Source organism: Staurois parvus, unplaced genomic scaffold (assembly GCF_062004578.1).
Source record: "Staurois parvus isolate SC_StPar_1 unplaced genomic scaffold, SC_StPar_1.0 ptg001626l, whole genome shotgun sequence".
Lineage (NCBI taxonomy): Eukaryota > Metazoa > Chordata > Amphibia > Anura > Ranidae > Staurois > Staurois parvus.
Genome location: NW_028319422.1, coordinates 106,167 through 128,201, shown reverse-complemented (window position 1 = coordinate 128,201; position 22,035 = coordinate 106,167). Strand labels below are relative to the sequence as shown.

The window sequence follows — 22,035 nt, the reverse complement described above, 5'->3', positions numbered from 1 at the left end:
CTCAGCGCGGTGCTGACCCAGCTATTCTTTATGATGTGCCTTTTGGCTTTATTCTCGTTTGTGTACAACACCTATTTTATTTCTTATTAAACATTTTTTATGGTAATGCACTAGGCCTGTGCTCTTTGTTCTTTCCTCATACAATAATATATATTTTAGTATCGTTATGTATTCATCTTTGTTGTACCATTGTAAATGTGTACCGTTAGTCCAAGAATGGGACTGACATGTAGTATAGAGTCGAACAGCAACATTGTATCCTTAGTATAAACATCGGCAGGGAAGAATGTAATCTGTTGAATTACGGCCCCAAAAAGATGGCCGTGCCCATGTTAACTACAACAAAATGGAGGATAGTCAGTATATATAGATCGAATGGAAGAGTGAAGTCCAATCACAACCCCCTGATGAAGCCGTGTGACCAGCGGCGTAACGCGTAGGGGAGGGGCTACAACGTCACTGGCCATTTGAGGACGACAGGTTCACATCAGGCATGCGGTGTTTGGCATGCTGAGGACGCAGCTCTGTATACACAGAAGCGTTTTTTTTACTTTTTTATATGTGAGCGCAATTGGGTGCCTTGTTAAAGTTTTTTATAAAGGATAAAGCACTATCTCTGGAATGTTTTCTTTCCACTGAGGGCATATGCAGAGGAGAGGAAAGCAGGGGAGAAGCAGTGAGAGAGTAAGATCCCAGCAGGGATAGGAAACGGAGAGCCGGCTGAGAGGGATCCACCATTCCTCATATGGTGCAACACACTACAGTTCCATATAATGAACACAAGCATTATTAGCCTAGTATAGGCTATCTTGGAGGGGAGCGCACATCTTCATCTCACTAAGGAAGTCACCTGGAATTAGTTATTGATTTGAATCACTGGGAATTGTCACTACTTATTCACAGAGACTCATTATTTGCAAATGTTAAGCACGGGATGTCACATCTTATTTTGTTGATCGCATGTTTTTATATTGATATATTTTTGGTTTATGATATGGTTTCTTTGGAAATATGAATTGATTTTTAGTTTATTATTTTTCACTTTGAGGAGGAGCGCAGCATAATTTAAACGTATATTTGTGTCACAATATTTACACATATAAGGAGGATGTGTTGTATGTTAGCGCACCTTTTTGATTAATAGTAGGTGGTTCGCAAGTTATAATCTCGTTTTTGAAGTGCTTAATTCTTAGTGAATTATTATTATACAGGATTTATATTACGCCAACAGTCTGTGCAGCACTTTACAACATGAGGGCAGACAGTACAGTTACCGGGGCTTTTTTTCTCAGAAAATAGGTGCAGAAACGCCCCCCTTCTGAGTCACTTCTTGTCTCCGCCCTCCCCCACCTCCGAGCACCGTCCCTTGGTCCCTTGGTTCCACCTCCTACCCGCCTCCCAGTACCGCTCCTTTTAGAGAATACAGAGCCAAGTATCATTTTGTGGTGCTAAGTACTTTGTAATTTATTAATGATAACAAGAAAAGTAATACAATATTCCCCCAAAGACAGCACAAGAATTAAGCACTTCATGCATTTTCGCCTTAGAATAACTCATGATGTATTTATCTCACAAGCAGTCAGTTCACTAAAACACGTTATATTTTCAGAATGAGTTAGATGTTTCTATTTTGCAATATTTAGCACTTCATTTAGTATTATTTTTTGCTGCTTTATCTCACTTTTTGTAACATTGTACAACAGGGAGTAGAATGAAGACAAACTAAGAATTGTGAAACAAATTGCTGACATTCCTGAGCCAACAGCATTGTATTCCCACACTGATACATTGTTATCTTAATGGTAAGGTACAAGACACAGGATGGATATCATAGACCCCGGCTATAGGCTGCTACCTTCGGGTGAATGGACACTGGCCAAGCTTTGCTGGGCTGGTCCCCCTATAACCCTAACCCACTCCATGAGTCCTCAGTTTTTCACTAGTGTCCGTAGGTGATGGACCTCTTCTTCTTCTTTACTGAGAAATTATTCTAAAGTCAACTAGTTTATTACTGTATTTCAGATTCTTTATTTAACTCCTCACTGTCTTCTACCACAACAGTAGGAGCAATGCATCTGGATTTGTACCACCTTGGTAATATCTTGGAAGCCATACCTAGGCCCCACACTATGGGGACGGCCTGAAATGTTTCTTTAGGTACTGGATCCTGCTTGGGTGTTCTCCTTGACACTTTGTGCAATGCATGTAGTCAGAGCTCTGTACAGACCCCTCTCAGGGTATGCCCCCCATGACAGGCAAAGCCTGGACTCAAAAAGACCAGCAGCATGGCCCGGTAAGTCAGAGTCACACTGTTTATTGGATTGATACTGTAGCCCCACAGCACGTAGGAGACACAATGAGGTTGATTTACTAAAACTAGAGAGTGCAAAATCTGGCACAGCTGTGCATGGGAGTATTTAGTAAGAGGCATGGTGAGTTTTTTGAAGTTGTATTTTTTTCACTCAATTCTTTGGAAACTTAATATTTTTAATTATCTTTCCTCATAGCTGATCTCCTCCATGCCTCTTATCAGTTTGGTTGCCCTTCTCTGTACTTTCTCCAGTTCCCCAATGTTCTTTTTGTGAATTGGAGCCCAAAATTGAACTGCATATTCCAGATGAGGTGTTACTAATGATTTGTACTGGGGGGGGGGGAGGTGATACCTCTCTCTCTGGAGTCAATACATCTCCTAATACAAGAGAGGATTTTGCTTGCTTTAGAAACCGCAGCTTGGCATTGCATGCCATTATTATGCTTGTGATCTACCAGAACCCCCAGATCCTTCTCCACCATTGACCCCCCACTTGTACCCCCCCCCAGTATGTATGATGCATATTCTGAGCCCCCAAGCACAGAACCTTACATTTATCAATATTAGCCCTCATTGGCCCCATAGTCCCCCAATTACACAGAGCATTGAGGTCGGCTTGTAAGTTGGAGACATCCTGTAAGGACGTTATACCCCAGCACAGCTTGGTGTCATCTGCAAAGACTGAAATGGGATTTTTAATCACAGACCCTATATTGTTTATAAATATATTAAAAAGTAAGGGTCCCAACACTGAACCTTGGGGTACCCCACTAATAACACTGAACCCTGGGGTACCCCACTGACAACACTGAGCCTTGGGGTACCTCACTAACAACACTGAACCTTGGGGTACCCCACTGATAACACTGAACCTTGGGGTACCCCACTGATGACCCCAGACCATTCAGAGTATGAATCATTACCCACTACTCTCTGAATACCATCTTTTAGCCAGTTTTCTATCCATTTACATTCAGATTTTTCCAGCCTGTAGACTTTACCTTACACATTAGCCGTGTGGGGAGCTGTGTCAAATGCTTTTGCAAAATCCAAGTATACCACGTCCATCGCCACCCCTCTGTCCAAGCATACCACGTCCACCGTCACCTCTCTGTCCAAGTATACCACGTCCATCGCCACCCCTCTGTCCAAGTATACCACGTCCACCGCCACCCCTCTGTCGAAGTATACAACATCCACCGCCACCCCTCTGTCCAAGTATACCACGTCCACCGCCACCCATCTGTCCAAGTATACCACGTCCACAGTCACCCCTATGTCCAAGTATACCACGTCCACAGCCACCCCTCTGTCCAAGTATACCACGTCCATAGTCACCCCTCTGTTCAAGTATACCACGTCCACAGTCACCCCTCTGTCCAAGTATACCATGTCCACCGCCACCCCTCTGTCCAAGTATACCACGTCCACAGTCACCCCTATGTCCAAGTATACCACGTCCACAGTCACCCCTATGTCCAAGTATACCACGTCCACAGCCACCCCTCTGTCCAAGTATACCACGTCCACCGCCACCCCTCTGTCCAAGTATACCACGTCCACCGCCACCCCTCTGTCCAAGTATACCACGTCCACCGCCACCCCTCTGTCCAAGTATACCACGTCCACCGTTACCCCTCTGTCCAAGTATACCACGTCCACAGTCACCCCTATGTCCAAGTATACCACGTCCACAGTCACCCCTATGTCCAAGTATACCACGTCCACAGTCACCCCTATGTCCAAGTATACCACATCCACCGCCACCCCTCTGTCCAAATATACCACGTTTACAGCCACCCCTCTGTTCAAGGTTTTGCTCACCCCATCATAAAAAGAAATCAGATTAGTTTGACAACTTCTGTCTTTCATGACTCCATGCTGTCTGTTGCTTAAAATATTTTTTTCCAGCAAGAACTCCTCTCCGTGGTCTTTTATTAAAATCTCCAGTACACAGTGCGCAGTGGCTAAATGGTTAGCACTTCCGCCTGCCAGAACTCGGGTCATTGGTTCGAATCCCAGCCATGACACCAACTGCCTGGAGTTTGCATGTTGTGCCTGTGTGGGTTTCCTCTGGGTACTCCAGTTTCCTCCAACACTCCAAAGACATGCTGGGAGGTTAATTGGCTCCTGTCCATATTGTCCCTAGTATGTGTATGAATGTGAGTTAGGGACCTTAGATTGTACACCCCTTGAGGGTTAGGGACTGATGTGAATGTACAATATATATGTAAAGTGCTGTGTACATTGATGGTGCTATATAAGTAACTGAAATAAATAATAATAATAAATAGTATCTTCCCAACTGTAGAAGTTACACTAACAGGTCTATAATTACTTGGTAAAGATTTTGACCCCTTTTTAAATATTGGCACCACATTGGCCTTACACCAATCCAGTGTTACTATGCCCGTCATTAAAGAGTCCCTAAAAATGAGAAACAATGGCTTTGAAATCACAGAGCTCAATTCTTTAACGACACGTGGGTGTATGCCATCCGGTCCAGGGGCTTTATTCACCTGCTGTCTAAATATTTTTGGATCAGATACTTTTCCACAGCCTGGCCATATACAGAGGCCCAACATCCAAGTAGCACCTTTAACCACTTCCATACCGGGCACGTTTACACCTTCCTGCCCAGGCCATTTTTCAGGTTTCAGCGCTCTCACACTTTGAATGACAATTGCGCGGTCATACAACATTGTACCCAAACTGAAATATTATCATTTTATTCACACAACTAGAGCTTTCTTATGGTGGTATTTAATCACCTCTGGGGTTTTTATTTTTTGCTAAATTAACAAAAAAGACAAAAAATTTTGGAAAAATGTTGTTTCTTTTATAAAAGTTTGCAAATAAATAATTGTTCTTCATAAATTTAGGCCGAGATGTATTCTGCTACATGTCTTTGGTGAAAATAACCCAAATTAGGATGTATTTTTTAGTTTGTAAGAAAGTTATAGAGTTCACAAACTATGGTATAGATCTGAATATTGATCAATCCTGCAGTACTGACAGCCAATCTAATTTTTTGAGGTCTAAGAATGTCAGAACAGTACAGATATCCCCCAAATGTCAGGACAGTACAGATATCCCCCAAATGTCAGAACAGTACAGATATCCCCCAAATGTCAGAACAGTACAGATATCCCCCAAATGTCAGGACAGTACAGATATCCCCCAAATATCAGAACAGTACAGATATTCCCCAAATGTCAGGACAGTACAGATATCCCCCAAATATCAGGACAGTACAGATATCCCCCAAATGTCAGGACGGTACAGATATCCCCCAAATGTCAGGACGGTACAGATATCCCCCAAATATCAGGACAGTACAGATATCCCCAAAATGTCAGGACAGTACAGATATCCCCCAAATGTCAGGACAGTACAGATATCCTCCAAATGTCAGGACAGTACAGATATCCCCCAAATGTCAGGACAGTACAGATATCCCCCAAATGTCAGGACAGTACAGATATCCCCCAAATGTCAGGACAGCACAGATATCCCCCAAATGTCAGAATAGTACAGATATACCCCAAATGTCAGAATAGTACAGATATACCCCAAATGACCCCTTTTTGCAGAGTAGACAGTCCTACGTACTGCATAAGAGGAATGGCAAGTTTTTTGAAGTTGTATTTTTTTTGTCATAATTTTTTGGAAAATGAAAAAATTAAAAAAATTATTTTCACTATTTTTTTTTTACATACTGTCACCAGTGCAGTACAGCGTCTTCATATAACTGGCATAGCAGTGATCAGGGACACTGACTGGTGACAGTATGAAAAAAAAAAATATATATTTTTTTCTTTTTTTATTATTTTTAATTTTTTATTACTTTTTTTTTCTTTTTTTTAATTTCATATTTCACTATGACCAAAGTAGTACAATGTTACCATAGTAACATTGTACTACTTTGGGGAAGTGATCAGTATTTTGTTTTTTTTTACACAATTTGTTTATAGCAAAGAATTATAAGCTATAAGCAAGCATTTACCTGAATGAAGCACGATCATGGGAGGACGTCATATGACACCCTCCCAGAACTGGTCGGCCCGCGGTGAAGCCGTCATTCATCTATCACCGGTCAGTAAGTGGTTAACCATTTCAATACTGAGCACTTTCACCCCCTTCCCCCCCAGGCCAATTTTCAGCTTTCAGCACCGTCACACTTTGAATGACAGTTGTGCAGTCATGCAACACTGTACGCATACAGAATTTTTATCATTTTGTTCCCACAACTGGGGCTTTCTTTTGGTGGTATTTAATCACCACTGGGTTTTTTTTTGCTAAATAAACTAAACAAAGACCAGCAATTTAAAAAAAAGTTTTTATAAAGTTTTGCAAATAAATAATCTTTCTTCAACAATTTAGGCCAAAATTTATTCTCCTGCATTTCTTAGGTGAAAATAACCCAAATCAGTGTTTATTATTTAGGCTGTAGGAAAGTTTTAAATCCATAAACTATTGGATATATATCTGAAAATTATTTTTTTATTATTATACAAGATTTATATAACAGTTTGCTCAGCACTTTACAATATAACGGGAGACAATGCAGCAACAATACAGTTCAATACAAGAGGGATAGGAGGGCCCTGATCCTGGGAGCTTACAATCTGGGAGGGAAATCGATCAATCCTGATGTACTGATGGCTGATTTCATGAGGCCCCAAAATATCAGGACAGTACAAATACATCACACATATCAAGACAGTACAAATACATCACACATGTCAGGACAGTACAAATGCCCCCCCCCCCCAAATGTCAGGACAGTACAAACACCCCCCATGTGTCAGGATAGTACAAACACCCCCCACGTGTCAGGACAGTACAACTGCCCACAAATGTCAGGACGGTACAAATACCCCCAAATGACCCCTTTTTGGAAAATAGACAGTCCAAGGTATTTAGTAAGAGGCATGGAGAGTTTTTTGAAGTTGTGATTTTTTTCACAATTTTTTGGAAAATGAAGAAATTAATAAACACATTTTCACATTTTTTTTACATCTGTCACCAGTGCAGTACAGCATCATCATCTAAGGGGTGTGGCAATTATTAGTGACACTGACTGGTGACAATACAAAAAAAATGTAATACTTTTTTTAATTGTTTTTCTTTTTGATTACATATTTTAAAATTGTTACCAGAGCACTATAATGTTACCATAGTAACACTGTACTACTCTGGGGAGGTGATCAGAATTTTTTTTATACATTATGATTGCTTATAGCCTAACTCTGTCCTGGCATCCCTACTGTGATAAGGACAGAATGGGAGTGAGACACAGAACACACCGTTACCCTGAGAGACAGTACAAGAGAACTGGATATCGTATGTACTCTCCAGCACCTCAGAATATGCAAAGCCAAAAGGGAAGCCAAGGGTACCAGGACAGCGACAACCAAAGGAAATGCTTCAGGGGTGCAGCCCTCCTCAGACGGGGAAATCAGCCACTGGATAGAGAGAAAACAGGTGGCGCACACACCTAGTGCATTATCCAAGGTTTATTGTAGGAGTGAAATAATAAAAACATACTCACAGACGAAGCGTCCCCGAAACGCGTCAGCCATTTGACCGCACTGACAGTGAGAACACCTTGCCCGCCGTTGTGGCCATTGTCATTTTTCTATGCTTTTTAGATACATGCTTCGTCTGTGAGTATGTTTTTATGATTTCATTCCTACAATAAACCTTGGATAATGCACTAGGTGTGTGCGCCACCTGTTTTCTCTCTATCCAGTACAAGAGAAACCTAAGTGCATCTCAAGTAAAATACTTTTTTTAAAATTTTGGATGCGAGGGGTTAGAACTTCTGTCATGTTTTATTGCTGTCCCAAACACAAACATTTAGCCCTCATGCACACTTGATGTTTTTATAACGCTGGTAATGTTAGCTGTGTAACGTCACATTAAAAACACAAGTTTTTCAGATTTTTTAGTGTTTTTGCATTAGTGTTTAGCAGTGTTTTGCCGTGAATAGCGGCATTTTTTCCGTGTCTGCGTTTTTTTGCAATTTTTAAAACAAAAAAATTTTTTTTTTATTGAATAACATCCAAAAACGTTGGTTTACGGCATTTTACCACGTTTTACTGTGTTTTACCATGTTTTACTGCGTTTTGCCCCATTTTTCAGTGCTGGAGCGTTCTTACAGCTGAAAGGCTCCTCTAGAAACTCACTAGTTTTGTTTTTTTTCCAGCCAAAAAAACGTTGATTCCAATCTATCTGTGTATGGATACATAGGATAACATGCTGGGGAGTTTATCAACTATAGAAAAAAATGTTAAACGCCAAAAACAGCCGCTGCAAAAACATCAAATGTGCATGAGGGCTAAGGGTAAAGCCAACATTCTGGAGTTGTCCTCAGAACAAGAGGTAGGAAGAACTCTTCCAATTAGGACACCTGTTCTGGGAAAAGCTGGCTAAGCGAAATTTCTCAAACTTTGGGAGATATTACCCAATTTTACACTGGCAGCAAAAAATACCTCACAGGGTTTATATAAGTTCCTGATTCTATAAAAAAAAAGTTTTAGTTATAGATACAATTTAGGAATGGAGATTCAGATTACAAATGTGCTCCTGATGTGTAGTTTGTGTGGTTTGTATGAAAAAATAGATGGGGGAGGTGTCTCAGTCCTGCATTTTATACCTTTTGTTTAATCAGGACAGACAGCACTTCCATTTCAGATTCAAATGCATTTACCCCAAAATGTAAAAAACAAAATTGTCTGATTATAAGGATATCACTAGAGATGAGCGAATCGAAGTAGGCGAAGTGAAATTCGAGTAGAATCCGAAAAATAGCCTACTTCGGACGCGCGAATCGAAATTTTTCCTAAAATGGCGGCGGACATGTGCGGCGACGGAGCGGGGATGTCTGGGAAGGCGCGCAGACAAGGCGCGCTGACCCATAATGCATTCCTTAATGACATGTGATCGCATTAGCCAATCAGCAGCCAGCCAGCCAGCACTGTGTAATGGTCGAGCTATAAATAGCAGCCATTTTAGAATTCTTCATTTGCCTCCAGTCATTCAAGAGAGGCAGACCGCTCTGTATTAGGGACAGAGTTAGGGCCACAGAAACGTTACTTAGGGACAGAGAAACGTTACTTAGGGCCACAGAAACGTTACTTAGGGACACAGAATTGTTAATGAGGGCCACAGAAACGTTACTTAGGGACACAGAATTGTTAATGAGGGCCACAGAATCGTTACTTAGGGCCAAAGAAACGATAGTTAGGGCCACAGAATTGTTACTCAGGGACAGACAGAATTGTTACTGAGTGCCAGAGAATTGTTACTTAGGGCCACAGAAACGTTAGTTAGGGCCACAGAATTTTTACTCAGGGACAGACACAGAATTGTTACTGAGGGCCACAGAACTGTTACTTAGGGCCACAGAAACGTTATTAGGGCCACAGAACTGTTACTCAGGGACAGACAGAATTGTTACTGAGTGCCAGAGAATTGTTACTTAGGGCCACAGAAACGTTAGTTAGGGCCACAGAATTGTTACTCAGGGACAGACACAGAATTGTTACTGAGGGCCACAGAACTGTTACTTAGGGCCACAGAAACGTTAGTTAGGGTCACAGAATTGTTACTCAGGGACAGACACAGAATTGTTACTGAGGGCCACAGAACTGTTACTTAGGGCCACAGAAACGTTAGTTAGGGCCACAGAATTGTTACTCAGGGACAGACACAGAATTGTTACTGAGGGCCACAGAATTGTTACTTAGGGCCACAGAAACGTTACTCAGGGACACAGAATTGTTACTGAGGGCCACAGAACTGTTACTTAGGGCCACAGAAACGATAGTTAGGGCCACAGAATTGTTACTCAGGGACAGACAGAATTGTTACTGAGGGCCACAGAATTGTTACTTAGGGCCACAGAAACGTTACTCAGGGACACAGAATTGTTAGTGAGGGCCACAGAACTGTTACTTAGGGCCACAGAAACGTTAGTTAGGGCCACAGAATTGTTACTCAGGGACAGACACAGAATTGTTACTGAGGGACACAGAATTGTTACTTAGGGCCACAGAAACGTTACTCAGGGACACAGAATTGTTACTGAGGGCCACAGAACCGTTACTTAGGGCCACAGAATTGTTACTCAGGGACAGACACAGAATTGTTACTCAGGGACACAGAATTGTTACTGAGGGCCACAGAACCGTTACTTAGGGCCACAGAAACGTTACTTAGGGCCACATAATTGTTACTCAGGGACAGACACAGAATTGTTACTGAGGGACACAGAATTGTTACTGAGGGCCACAACCGTTACTTAGGGCCACAGAATTGTTACTCAGGGACACAGAATTGTTACTGAGGGCCACAGAACCGTTACTTAGGGCCACAGAATTGTTACTCAGGGACACAGAATTGTTACTGAGGGCCACAGAACTGTTACTTAGGGCCAGAGAATTGTTACTCGGACAGACACAGAATTGTTACTCAGGGACACAGAATTGTTACTGAGGGCCACAGAACCGTTACTTAGGGCCACAGAAACGTTACTCAGGGACACAGAATTGTTACTGAGGGCCACATAACCGTTACTTAGGGCCACATAATTGTTACTCAGGGACAGACACAGAATTGTTACTGAGGGACACAGAATTGTTACTGAGGGCCACAACCGTTACTTAGGGCCACAGAATTGTTACTCAGGGACACAGAATTGTTACTGAGGGCCACAGAACCGTTACTTAGGGCCACAGAATTGTTACTCAGGGACACAGAATTGTTACTGAGGGCCACAGAACTGTTACTTAGGGCCACAGAATTGTTACTCGGGCATACACAGAATTGTTACTCAGGGACACAGAATTGTTACTGAGGGCCACAGAACCGTTACTTAGGGCCACAGAATTGTTACTCAGGGACAGACACAGAATTGTTACTGAGGGACACAGAATTGTTACTGAGGGCCACAGAACCGTTACTTAGGGCCACAGAATTGTTACTCAGGGCCACAGAATTGTTACTGAGGGCCACAGAACCGTTACTTAGGGCCACAGAATTGTTACTCAGGGACACAGAATTGTTACTGAGGGCCACAGAACTGTTACTTAGGGCCACAGAATTGTTACTCGGGCAGACACAGAATTGTTACTCAGGGACACAGAATTGTTACTGAGGGCCACAGAACCGTTACTTAGGGCCACAGAATTGTTACTCAGGGACACAGAATTGTTACTGAGGGCCACAGAACTGTTACTTAGGGCCACAGAATTGTTACTCGGACAGACACAGAATTGTTACTCAGGGACACAGAATTGTTACTGAGGGCCACAGAACCGTTACTTAGGGCCACAGAATTGTTACTCAGGGACAGACACAGAATTGTTACTGAGGGACACAGAATTGTTACTGAGGGCCACAGAACCGTTACTTAGGGCCACAGAAACGTTAATCAGGGACACAGAATTGTTACTGAGGGCCACAGAACCGTTACTTAGGGCCACATAAAAGTTAATCAGGGACACAGAATTGTTACTGAGGGCCACAGAACCATTACTTAGGGCCACAGAATTGTTACTCAGGGACAGACACAGAATTGTTTCTTTAGGGACACAGAATTGTTACTGAGGGCCACAGAACCGTTACTTAGGGCCACAGAAACGTTAATCAGGGACACAGAATTGTTACTGAGGGCCACAGAACCGTTACTTAGGGCCACGTAAACGTTAATCAGGGACATACAAAGAATTGTTACTGAGGAACACAGAATTGTTACTGAGGGCCACAGAACCGTTACTTAGGGCCACAGAATTGTTACTCAGGGCCACAGAATTGTTACTGAGGGCCACAGAACCGTTACTTAGGGCCACAGAATTGTTACTCAGGGACACAGAATTGTTACTGAGGGCCACAGAACTGTTACTTAGGGCCACAGAATTGTTACTCGGGCATACACAGAATTGTTACTCAGGGACACAGAATTGTTACTGAGGGCCACAGAACCGTTACTTAGGGCCACAGAATTGTTACTCAGGGACAGACACAGAATTGTTACTGAGGGACACAGAATTGTTACTGAGGGCCACAGAACCGTTACTTAGGGCCACAAAAACGTTAATCAGGGACACAGAATTGTTACTGAGGGCCACAGAACCGTTACTTAGGGCCACATAAAAGTTAATCAGGGACACAGAATTGTTACTGAGGGCCACAGAACCGTTACTTAGGGCCACAGAATTGTTACTCAGGGACAGACACAGAATTGTTTCTTGAGGGACACAGAATTGTTACTGAGGGCCACAGAACCGTTACTTAGGGCCACAGAAACGTTAACCAGGGACACAGAATTGTTACTGAGGGCCACAGAACCGTTACTTAGGGCCACAGAATTGTTACTCAGGGACACAGAATTGTTACTGAGGGCCACAGAACTGTTACTGAGGGACACAGAATTGTTACTCGGACAGACACAGAATTGTTACTCAAGGACACAGAATTGTTACTGAGGGCCACAGAACCGTTACTGAGGGCCACAGAATTGTTACTCAGGGACAGACACAGAATTGTTACTGAGGGACACAGAATTGTTACTGAGGGCCACAGAACCGTTACTTAGGGCCACAGAAACGTTAATCAGGGACACAGAATTGTTACTGAGGGCCACAGAACCGTTACTTAGGGCCACATAAAAGTTAATCAGGGACACAGAATTGTTACTGAGGGCCACAGAACTGTTACTTAGGGCCACAGAATTGTTACTCAGGGACAGACACAGAATTGTTTCTTGAGGGACACAGAATTGTTACTGAGGGCCACAGAACCGTTACTTAGGGCCACAGAAACGTTAATCAGGGACACAGAATTGTTACTGAGGGCCACAGAACCGTTACTTAGGGCCACGTAAACGTTAATCAGGGACATACAAAGAATTGTTACTGAGGGACACAGAATTGTTACTGAGGGCCACAGAACCGTTACTTAGGGCCACAGAATTGTTACTCAGGGCCACAGAATTGTTACTGAGGGCCACAGAACCGTTACTTAGGGCCACAGAATTGTTACTCAGGGACACAGAATTGTTACTGAGGGCCACAGAACTGTTACTTAGGGCCACAGAATTGTTACTCGGACAGACACAGAATTGTTACTCAGGGACACAGAATTGTTACTGAGGGCCACAGAACCGTTACTTAGGGCCACATAAACGTTAATCAGGGACACAGAATTGTTACTGAGGGCCACAGAACCGTTACTTAGGGCCACAGAATTGTTACTCAGGGACAGACACAGAATTGTTACTGAGGGACACAGAATTGTTACTGAGGGCCACAGAACCGTTACTTAGGGCCACAGAAACGTTAATCAGGGACACAGAATTGTTACTGAGGGCCACAGAACCGTTACTTAGGGCCACATAAACGTTAATCAGGGACACAGAATTGTTACTGAGGGCCACAGTACCGTTACTTAGGGCCACAGAATTGTTACTCACGGACAGACACAGAATTGTTTCTTGAGGGACACAGAATTGTTACTGAGGGCCACAGAACCGTTACTTAGGGCCACAGAAACGTTAATCAGGGACACAGAATTGTTACTGAGGGCCACAGAACCGTTACTTAGGGCCACGTAAACGTTAATCAGGGACAGACACAGAATTGTTACTGAGGGACACAGAATTGTTACTGAGGGACACAGAATTGTTACTGAGGGCCACAGAACCGTTACTTAGGGCCACAGAATTGTTACTCAGTGACACAGAATTGTTACTGAGGGCCACAGAACTGTTACTTAGGGCCACATAATTGTTACTCGGACAGACACAGAATTGTTACTCAGGGACACAGAATTGTTACTGAGGGCCACAGAACCGTTACTTAGGGCCACATAAACGTTAATCAGGGACACAGAATTGTTACTGAGGGCCACAGAACCGTTACTTAGGGCCACAGAATTGTTACTCAGGGACAGACACAGAATTGTTACTGAGGGACACAGAATTGTTACTGAGGGCCACAGAACCGTTACTTAGGGCCACAGAATTGTTACTCAGGGACAGACACAGAATTGTTACTCAGGGACACAGAATTGTTACTCAGGGACACAGAATCGTTGAATTAAAGAGTATGTCAGACAACATGCATAGGAGTGGCAGAGGAGGCAATGTTTTAGGAGCGAGCAGACGTGGCAGCAGAGGAAGGGGTCGAGGCAGCACTATTCGCAGCCAGAGGCCAGTGCTCCCGGTGTCATCCAGCGGTCGTGTCTCCACCGACAACCCTGCCGTCATCGATTGGTTGGCTCGGTCGTCTTCCTCTTCCCAGGTCACCTCTGACACCTACAGCCAACGGTCGGTGGGTACGTCAGACACAACCGTTAGTTGGCATGGCCCGGGACCAAGCCCACTGAAATCACGTGTCCTCTACCTGCCCCTGTCCTTTGGTGTTCCCTCACCAAGCGAAGTATCGCATGCTGTGGGCTCAGCCCCACTGTACAGTGAGGAAGAGCTAACAGAGGGTGGTCAGGAACGGGGGGAGACATCCGCCTTTTCAGCAGCCAGGCGAAGAAGTAGTGGCGAGGAGAGTGGCTCGGTAGCCGGTCTAGAGACAGGTCTGTCTCCTGACCCAGACGCAGCCGAGGGGGCTAGTAGTGAGGTGGAAACCCTACTTGATGATGAGGAGGTTGATCGCACTTGGCAGCCTCGTCGTCATCAGGCAATTTCTTCCGCATCATCAGGAGAAGAGGGTGGCAGCTTGGCAGCGAGCGAAACAGTCGGTGGGTTGCCCAGGAGGCAGCAGGGTCGCAGCAGTGTCAGTGGAGCCAAACGGCCACGGAGTAGAGCACCAGCTCCACTGCAGCCTACCACCACGGCCAGTAGTGGTGCAGGTGTGCACGGAGGAAGCAGCAGTCAGCCAGTGAGGAGTATCGGGGGCAAAGTTTCCTACTCGGCGGTGTGGCAATTTTTCGTCAAGCCGCCCGAGGAAGTAAACGTAGCCGTATGTCGACTATGTGGCCAGAAAGTCAAGCGTGGCCAGGGGGCCCATGTTGGGACTACAGAGTTGCGGCAGCATATGCAGCGTCGCCATTTGGTGGCCTGGGAAAACCGTGATAAAGATACAGCGGTTCTGCCCGCCCCAGCCCCCGCTCCATCACCCGCTCCGTTACTTGCTCCGTCACCCGACGTCAATCGCCCTCCATCAGCCAGTCAAGGCTCCAACACCTCTGCTGAGGGGAGTTGTCGCTCGTTGGCATCTTCCGCTCGTTCAGATGCTCCTTCTCCTGCTACTCCTCTTCACGGATTCCGTCAGCAGTCTTTCTTGGAATCCGTTTCCAAGAGACAACAGTTTGCGAGCACGCACCCGACGGTGCAAAAGCTGAACGTCCTCCTGTCCAAGTTGCTGGTGCTGCAGTCCCTCCCTTTCCAAGTGGTGGACTCAGCACCTTTCCGAGAAATGATGGCTTGTGCCGCGCCGCGGTGGAGAGTGCCAAGCCGTCATTTCTTCGCCAAAAAGGCAGTGCCAGCCCTGCATTCACATGTAGAAGACATGGTGGGCCAGTCTTTGAGCATGTCGGTCTCTGCCAAAGTGCACGGCAGCGCCGACGTGTGGAGCTGTAACTACGGTCAGGGACAGTACATGTCATTTACGGCCCACTGGGTGAACGTGGTGCCGTCACAGCCGCACCAGCAACTTGGACAGGTCACGCCACTTTTGCCTCCATGTTTGCACGTCCTTGGTCTACAAAAGATGTCCGCCTCTACCACCTCTTCTTCCGCCGTGTCCTCAGCCGCCACCCCCGTGCCAAGTCCCATTACCCGACCGGCATATCACATGTGCAGGGCGCAACGGTGTCACGCTGTGCTGCACCTGGTATGCCTTGGCGAACGTAGTCACACAGGGGAGGAACTTCTGAGTGTAATGAACAGAGAAATCGACAGATGGCTGTCTCCGCGCAAACTGAAAATCGGAACCATGTTGACCGACAACGGAAAGAACATGGTGTCTGCTCTGCGTCAAGGAAGGTTGTGCCATGCGCCATGCATGGCTCACGTGTTCAATCTGGTTGTCAAGCGGTTCCTAAAATCCACCATCCCACTGCAAGACATCCTTAAAATGTCACGTAAACTTTGCATGCATTTCAGCCATTCCTACACCGCAAAGCACACCCTCATTGAGCTGCAGCGGCAGAACGGAATTCCACATCATCGCCTGATCTGCGACGTTGCAACAAGGTGGAATTCAACCCTACACATGTTAGACCGCCTTTACGAGCAGCGAAAGGCCATCACCGATTTCCTGATGTTACAAGCGGATAAAGGTACTCCCCTGTGTAACTTCGATGTCAGCCATTGGCAGCTCATGCGTGACACCTGCCGCTTGCTCAGGCCCTTTGAGGAGGCCACGCTATTCGTGAGTCGGCAGGACTATGGGATGAACGATGTCATTCCTCTGTTGCACGTCCTTGAACAAATGCTGTTAACAATGGCTGGTCAGGGTGCGGTAGACGTGGCGCACAGATCTCAACGCCACATGACCCCTGTGGGGGCAGGACAGGAAGAAGAGGAGGAGGTAGAGGAGGACATTTGTGCTCAGGAATTATTGAGTGAAATGGGTGGTTTTTCCACTCAGCGGACAGGAGTGGAGGAGCAGGAGCATCTGGTAGAGGAGGAGGAGGAGGAGAAAGAGGACCCAGACGCACCGTGGCAGTATGCTGTGGAGATGGAGGCAGGGAGTCCCTCGCATTCCTTGGCACAAATGGCCCATAGCATGCTTGGTTGCTTGCGTAGCGACAGCCGAATAATAACCATCAGACAGAGGGATGACTTTTGGCTGTCCACCTTGTTGGACCTTCGCTACCGTTCAAAAATGGTGGCCTTTTTCACACCTGCTGAGAGGGAGGCCAAAATAACGTACTATAAAAACCACCTATGTAGTCAGTTGGTCTCTGCCTTTGTGCGCCAACGTCCATCCTCAGACACTGTGGGCCCTGTGCGCTCGCGTTCCGCTGCCATGGCAGCAGGGGAGGGGTGGGGTGGTAGGAGCAGTGGCAGCTCCACCAGCAGCGGCTGCCTCAGTCTGCAGTCGATGATGAGTAGCTTTCTTCACCAGCGCAGTGAGGAAACTACTAACCAGCCGCAGCAGCAGCAGCAGCAGCAGCAGCAGCATCAGGTGGACCTGGAGCAGGACCTCAAACAACAGGCTTGGGCCTACTTGGACAGCACCCTGCCAACCGAGGTAGACAATCCCCTTGACTACTGGGCAACGAAACTTGACCTTTGGCCCCAACTAGCTGAATTTGCCCTTGAAAGGCTGTCATGCCCGGCCAGTAGTGTGGCATCGGAGCGCGTGTTTAGTGCGGCAGGAGGTATTGTAACTCCGCGGAGGACACGACTGTCCACCCAAAGTGTGGAGAGACTCACGTTTGTGAAAATGAATCAGGCGTGGATTAGTCTGGATTTCAAACCACCAGTTCCTGACACAACTGACTAAATCCGCCATGAATCATGCCTCAAACATGTGCCACTTTCAGGTCTCCTCACACACTGCTGGTGTGTTCCATTTTTTGTCATAGGGTGCTGGCAGATTACGGGCCTCCCATAGCTGCTGCCAGGCCCCTAATCTGCCATGGGCCCTTATACCGCCTCCTCATGCTGCTGCCAGGTCCAGAGTCTCTCATGGGTCCCTGTACGGCCTCCCATTGCTGCTGTCTCCATCGCCACACTCTGCCATGTGCCCCTTTCAGGTCTCCTCACACTGCTGGTGTGTTGAATTTTTTGACATAGGGTGCTGGCAGATTACGGGCCTCCCATAGCTGCTGCCAGGCCCCTAATCTGCCATGGGCCCCTATATACCGCCTCCTCATGCTGCTGCCAGGTCCAGAGTCTCTCATGGGTCCCTGTACGGCCTCCCATTGCTGCTGTCTCCATCGCCACACTCTGCCATGTGCCACTTTCAGGTCTCCTCACACACTGCTGGTGTGTTGAATTTTTTGACATAGGGTGCTGGCAGATTACGGGCCTCCCATAGCTTCTGCCAGGCCCCTAATCTGCCATGGGCCCCTATATACCGCCTCCTCATGCTGCTGCCAGGTCCAGAGTCTCTCAGGGGTCCCTGTACGGCCTCCCATTGCTGCTGTCTCCATCGCCACACTCTGCCATGTGCCACTTTCAGGTCTCCTCACACACTGCTGGTGTGTTGAATTTTTTGACATAGGGTGCTGGCAGATTACGGGCCTCCCATAGCTGCTGCCAGGCCCCTAATCTGCCATGGGCCCCTATATACCGCCTCCTCATGCTGCTGCCAGGTCCAGAGTCTCTCATGGGTCCCTGTACGGCCTCCCATTGCTGCTGTCTCCATCGCCACACTCTGCCATGTGCCACTTTCAGGTCTCCTCACACACTGCTGGTGTGTTGAATTTTTTGACATAGGGTGCTGGCAGATTACGGGCCTCCCATAGCTGCTGCCAGGCCCCTAATCTGCCATGGGCCCCTATATACCGCCTCCTCATGCTGCTGCCAGGTCCAGAGTCTCTCATGGGTCCCTGTACGGCCTCCCATTGCTGCTGTCTCCATCGCCACACTCTGCCATGTGCCACTTTCAGGTCTCCTCACACACTGCTGGTGTGTTGAATTTTTTGACATAGGGTGCTGGCAGATTACGGGCCTCCCATAGCTGCTGCCAGGCCCCTAATCTGCCATGGGCCCCTATATACCGCCTCCTCATGCTGCTGCCAGGTCCAGAGTCTCTCATGGGTCCCTGTACGGCCTCCCATTGCTGCTGTCTCCATCGCCACACTCTGCCATGTGCCACTTTCAGGTCTCCTCACACTGCTGGTGTGTTGAATTTTTTGACATAGGGTGCTGGCAGATTACGGGCCTCCTAAAGCTGCTGCCAGGCCCCTAATCTGCCATAGGCCCCTATATACCGCCTCCTCATGCTGCTGCCAGGTCCAGAGTCTCTCATGGGTCCCTGTACGGCCTCCCATTGCTGCTGTCTCCATCGCCACACTCTGCCATGTGCCACTTTCAGGTCTCCTCACACACTGCTGGTGTGTTGAATTTTTTGACATAGGGTGCTGGCAGATTACGGGCCTCCCATAGCTGCTGCCAGGCCCCTAATCTGCCATGGGCCCCTATATACCGCCTCCTCATGCTGCTGCCAGGTCCAGAGTCTCTCATGGGTCCCTGTACGGCCTCCCATTGCTGCTGTCTCCATCGCCACACTCTGCCATGTGCCACTTTCAGGTCTCCTCACACACTGCTGGTGTGTTGAATTTTTTGACATAGGGTGCTGGCAGATTACGGGCCTCCCATAGCTGCTGCCAGGCCCCTAATCTGCCATGGGCCCCTATATACCGCCTCCTCATGCTGCTGCCAGGTCCAGAGTCTCTCATGGGTCCCTGTACGGCCTCCCATTGCTGCTGTCTCCATCGCCACACTCTGCCATGTGCCACTTTCAGGTCTCCTCACACACTGCTGGTGTGTTGAATTTTTTGACATAGGGTGCTGGCAGATTACGGGCCTCCCATAGCTGCTGCCAGGCCCCTAATCTGCCATGGGCCCCTATATACCGCCTCCTCATGCTGCTGCCAGGTCCAGAGTCTCTCATGGGTCCCTGTACGGCCTCCCATTGCTGCTGTCTCCATCGCCACACTCTGCCATGTGCCACTTTCAGGTCTCCTCACACTGCTGGTGTGTTGAATTTTTTGACATAGGGTGCTGGCAGATTACGGGCCTCCTAAAGCTGCTGCCAGGCCCATAATCTGCCATAGGCCCCTATATACCGCCTCCTCATGCTGCTGCCAGGTCCAGAGTCTCTCATGGGTCCCTGTACGGCCTCCCATTGCTGCTGTCTCCATCGCCACACTCTGCCATGTGCCACTTTCAGGTCTCCTCACACACTGCTGGTGTGTTGAATTTTTTGACATAGGGTGCTGGCAGATTACGGGCCTCCCATAGCTGCTGCCAGGCCCCTAATCTGCCATGGGCCCCTATATACCGCCTCCTCATGCTGCTGCCAAGTCCAGAGTCTGTCATGGGTCCCTGTACGGCCTCCCATTGCTGCTGTCTCCATCGCCACACTCTGCCATGTGCAACTTTCAGGTCTCCTCACACTGCTGGTGTGTTCAATTTTTTGACATAGGGTGCTGGCAGATTACGGGCCTCCTATAGCTGCTGCCAGGCCCCTAATCTGCCATAGGCCCCTATATACCGCCTCCTCATGCTGCTGCCAGGTCCAGAGTCTCTCATGGGTCCCTGTACGGCCTCCCATTGCTGCTGTCTCCATCGCCACACTCTGCCATGTGCCACTTTCAGGTCTCCTCACACACTACTGTGGTGTTCAATTTTTTGACATAGGGTGCTGGCAGATTACGGGCCTCCCATAGTTGCTGCCAGGCCCCTAATCTGCCATGGGCCCCTATATACCGCCTCCTCATGCTGCTGCCAGGTCCAGAGTCTGTCATGGGTCCCTGTACGGCCTCCCATTGCTGCTGTCTCCATCGCCACACTCTGCCATGTGCCACTTTCAGGTCTCCTCACACACTGCTGGTGTGTTCCATTTTTTGTCATAGGGTGCTGACAGATTACGGGCCTCCCATTGCTGCTGCCAGGCCTGTAATCTGCCATGGGCCCCCGTACCGCCTGGTCACGCTGCTGCTGGGTCCACAGTGTGACATGGGTCCCTGTACCGCCTCCCATTGCTCCCACTCTGCCATGTGCCACTTTGAGGTCTCCTCACACTCCTGCTGGTTTCCATTTTGTCATAGGTTGCTGTATGGCCTCCCATTGCTGCTGCCTCCACCGCCACACTGTGGCTCCAAACACTGGTTTTGGCCCCGTGACTGGCCAAATGAGTGAAGTGTGCGGTGATTCTAAGATCGACGGCACTCATCTGCATGTCATACTGACTGACAGTATTATTTCTCTTCCCCAGCAGACTCCAAGGGCATTTAAATTAAAGGTACAGTGTTCTGCACTAATATTAAGTCTCTCTGAAGCCTAGAAACACCCTTTTTTAAGTTAAATTCACAGCGAATATATTCGACTCGAATTGAATATTGTCCACGAATTCGCCGAATCAGTCGAATCGAATTTTTGAATACTTCGCTCATCTCTAGATATCACATAAGTGGGATTTGTATGTAAAGGAGCAGAATGTAAAGGATCAAAGTGAAAATGTATACTTTAATTTGAGGAGCTTTTTCCCCTTTAGAACTACATTAGAGGTAGCAATGATCTGCTGGAGGAAGTGGTTGTGGAAGGGGCAGAGTCTATCATCAGGATATACAGAGGGTCACATGATACAAAGCAACAACCAATCCCAGAGTATCAGGTGATCTGCAGACAACAGAGCAACATGGTACAGGGACTGTGCTGGGATTGATCATTCCATTCATTTCTAGTGAAAAGAAAGTTGGAATTCAGCTAGGTTCACACCTATACAATTTACATGTGATCTGTCTCTGCAGTGCTTTATGCGGTGCATTTAGCGTTTTTGCCCATGTGTCTCTAATGCGTTTTGCAGGGGTTTTTTCCAACTTGTTGCTGGGCAGATAAAAATGCAAAACACATCCAAATAGTGTAAAAAACGCATCAAAAACACATCACGTGCATTTTTGCAATGTCTCCATTGAATTCTATTGAGACAAAATGCAACGCTTTGCATTTAAATAAGTCCCCAACCCTTTAAAAAAACCGCCCCGGATGAAAACGTGGAGATGTCCCATAGGAAATCATGTTA

The 22,035-nt window shown here is 46.9% G+C and overlaps 1 protein-coding gene across 1 annotated transcript in view; it reads left to right on the top strand.

The window, feature by feature from the left end:
* LOC149435006 (interferon-induced very large GTPase 1-like) overlaps window positions 1-22,035 on the top strand; it is a 35,667-nt gene that overhangs the window by 8,631 nt on the left and 5,001 nt on the right. The window lies entirely within an intron of this gene.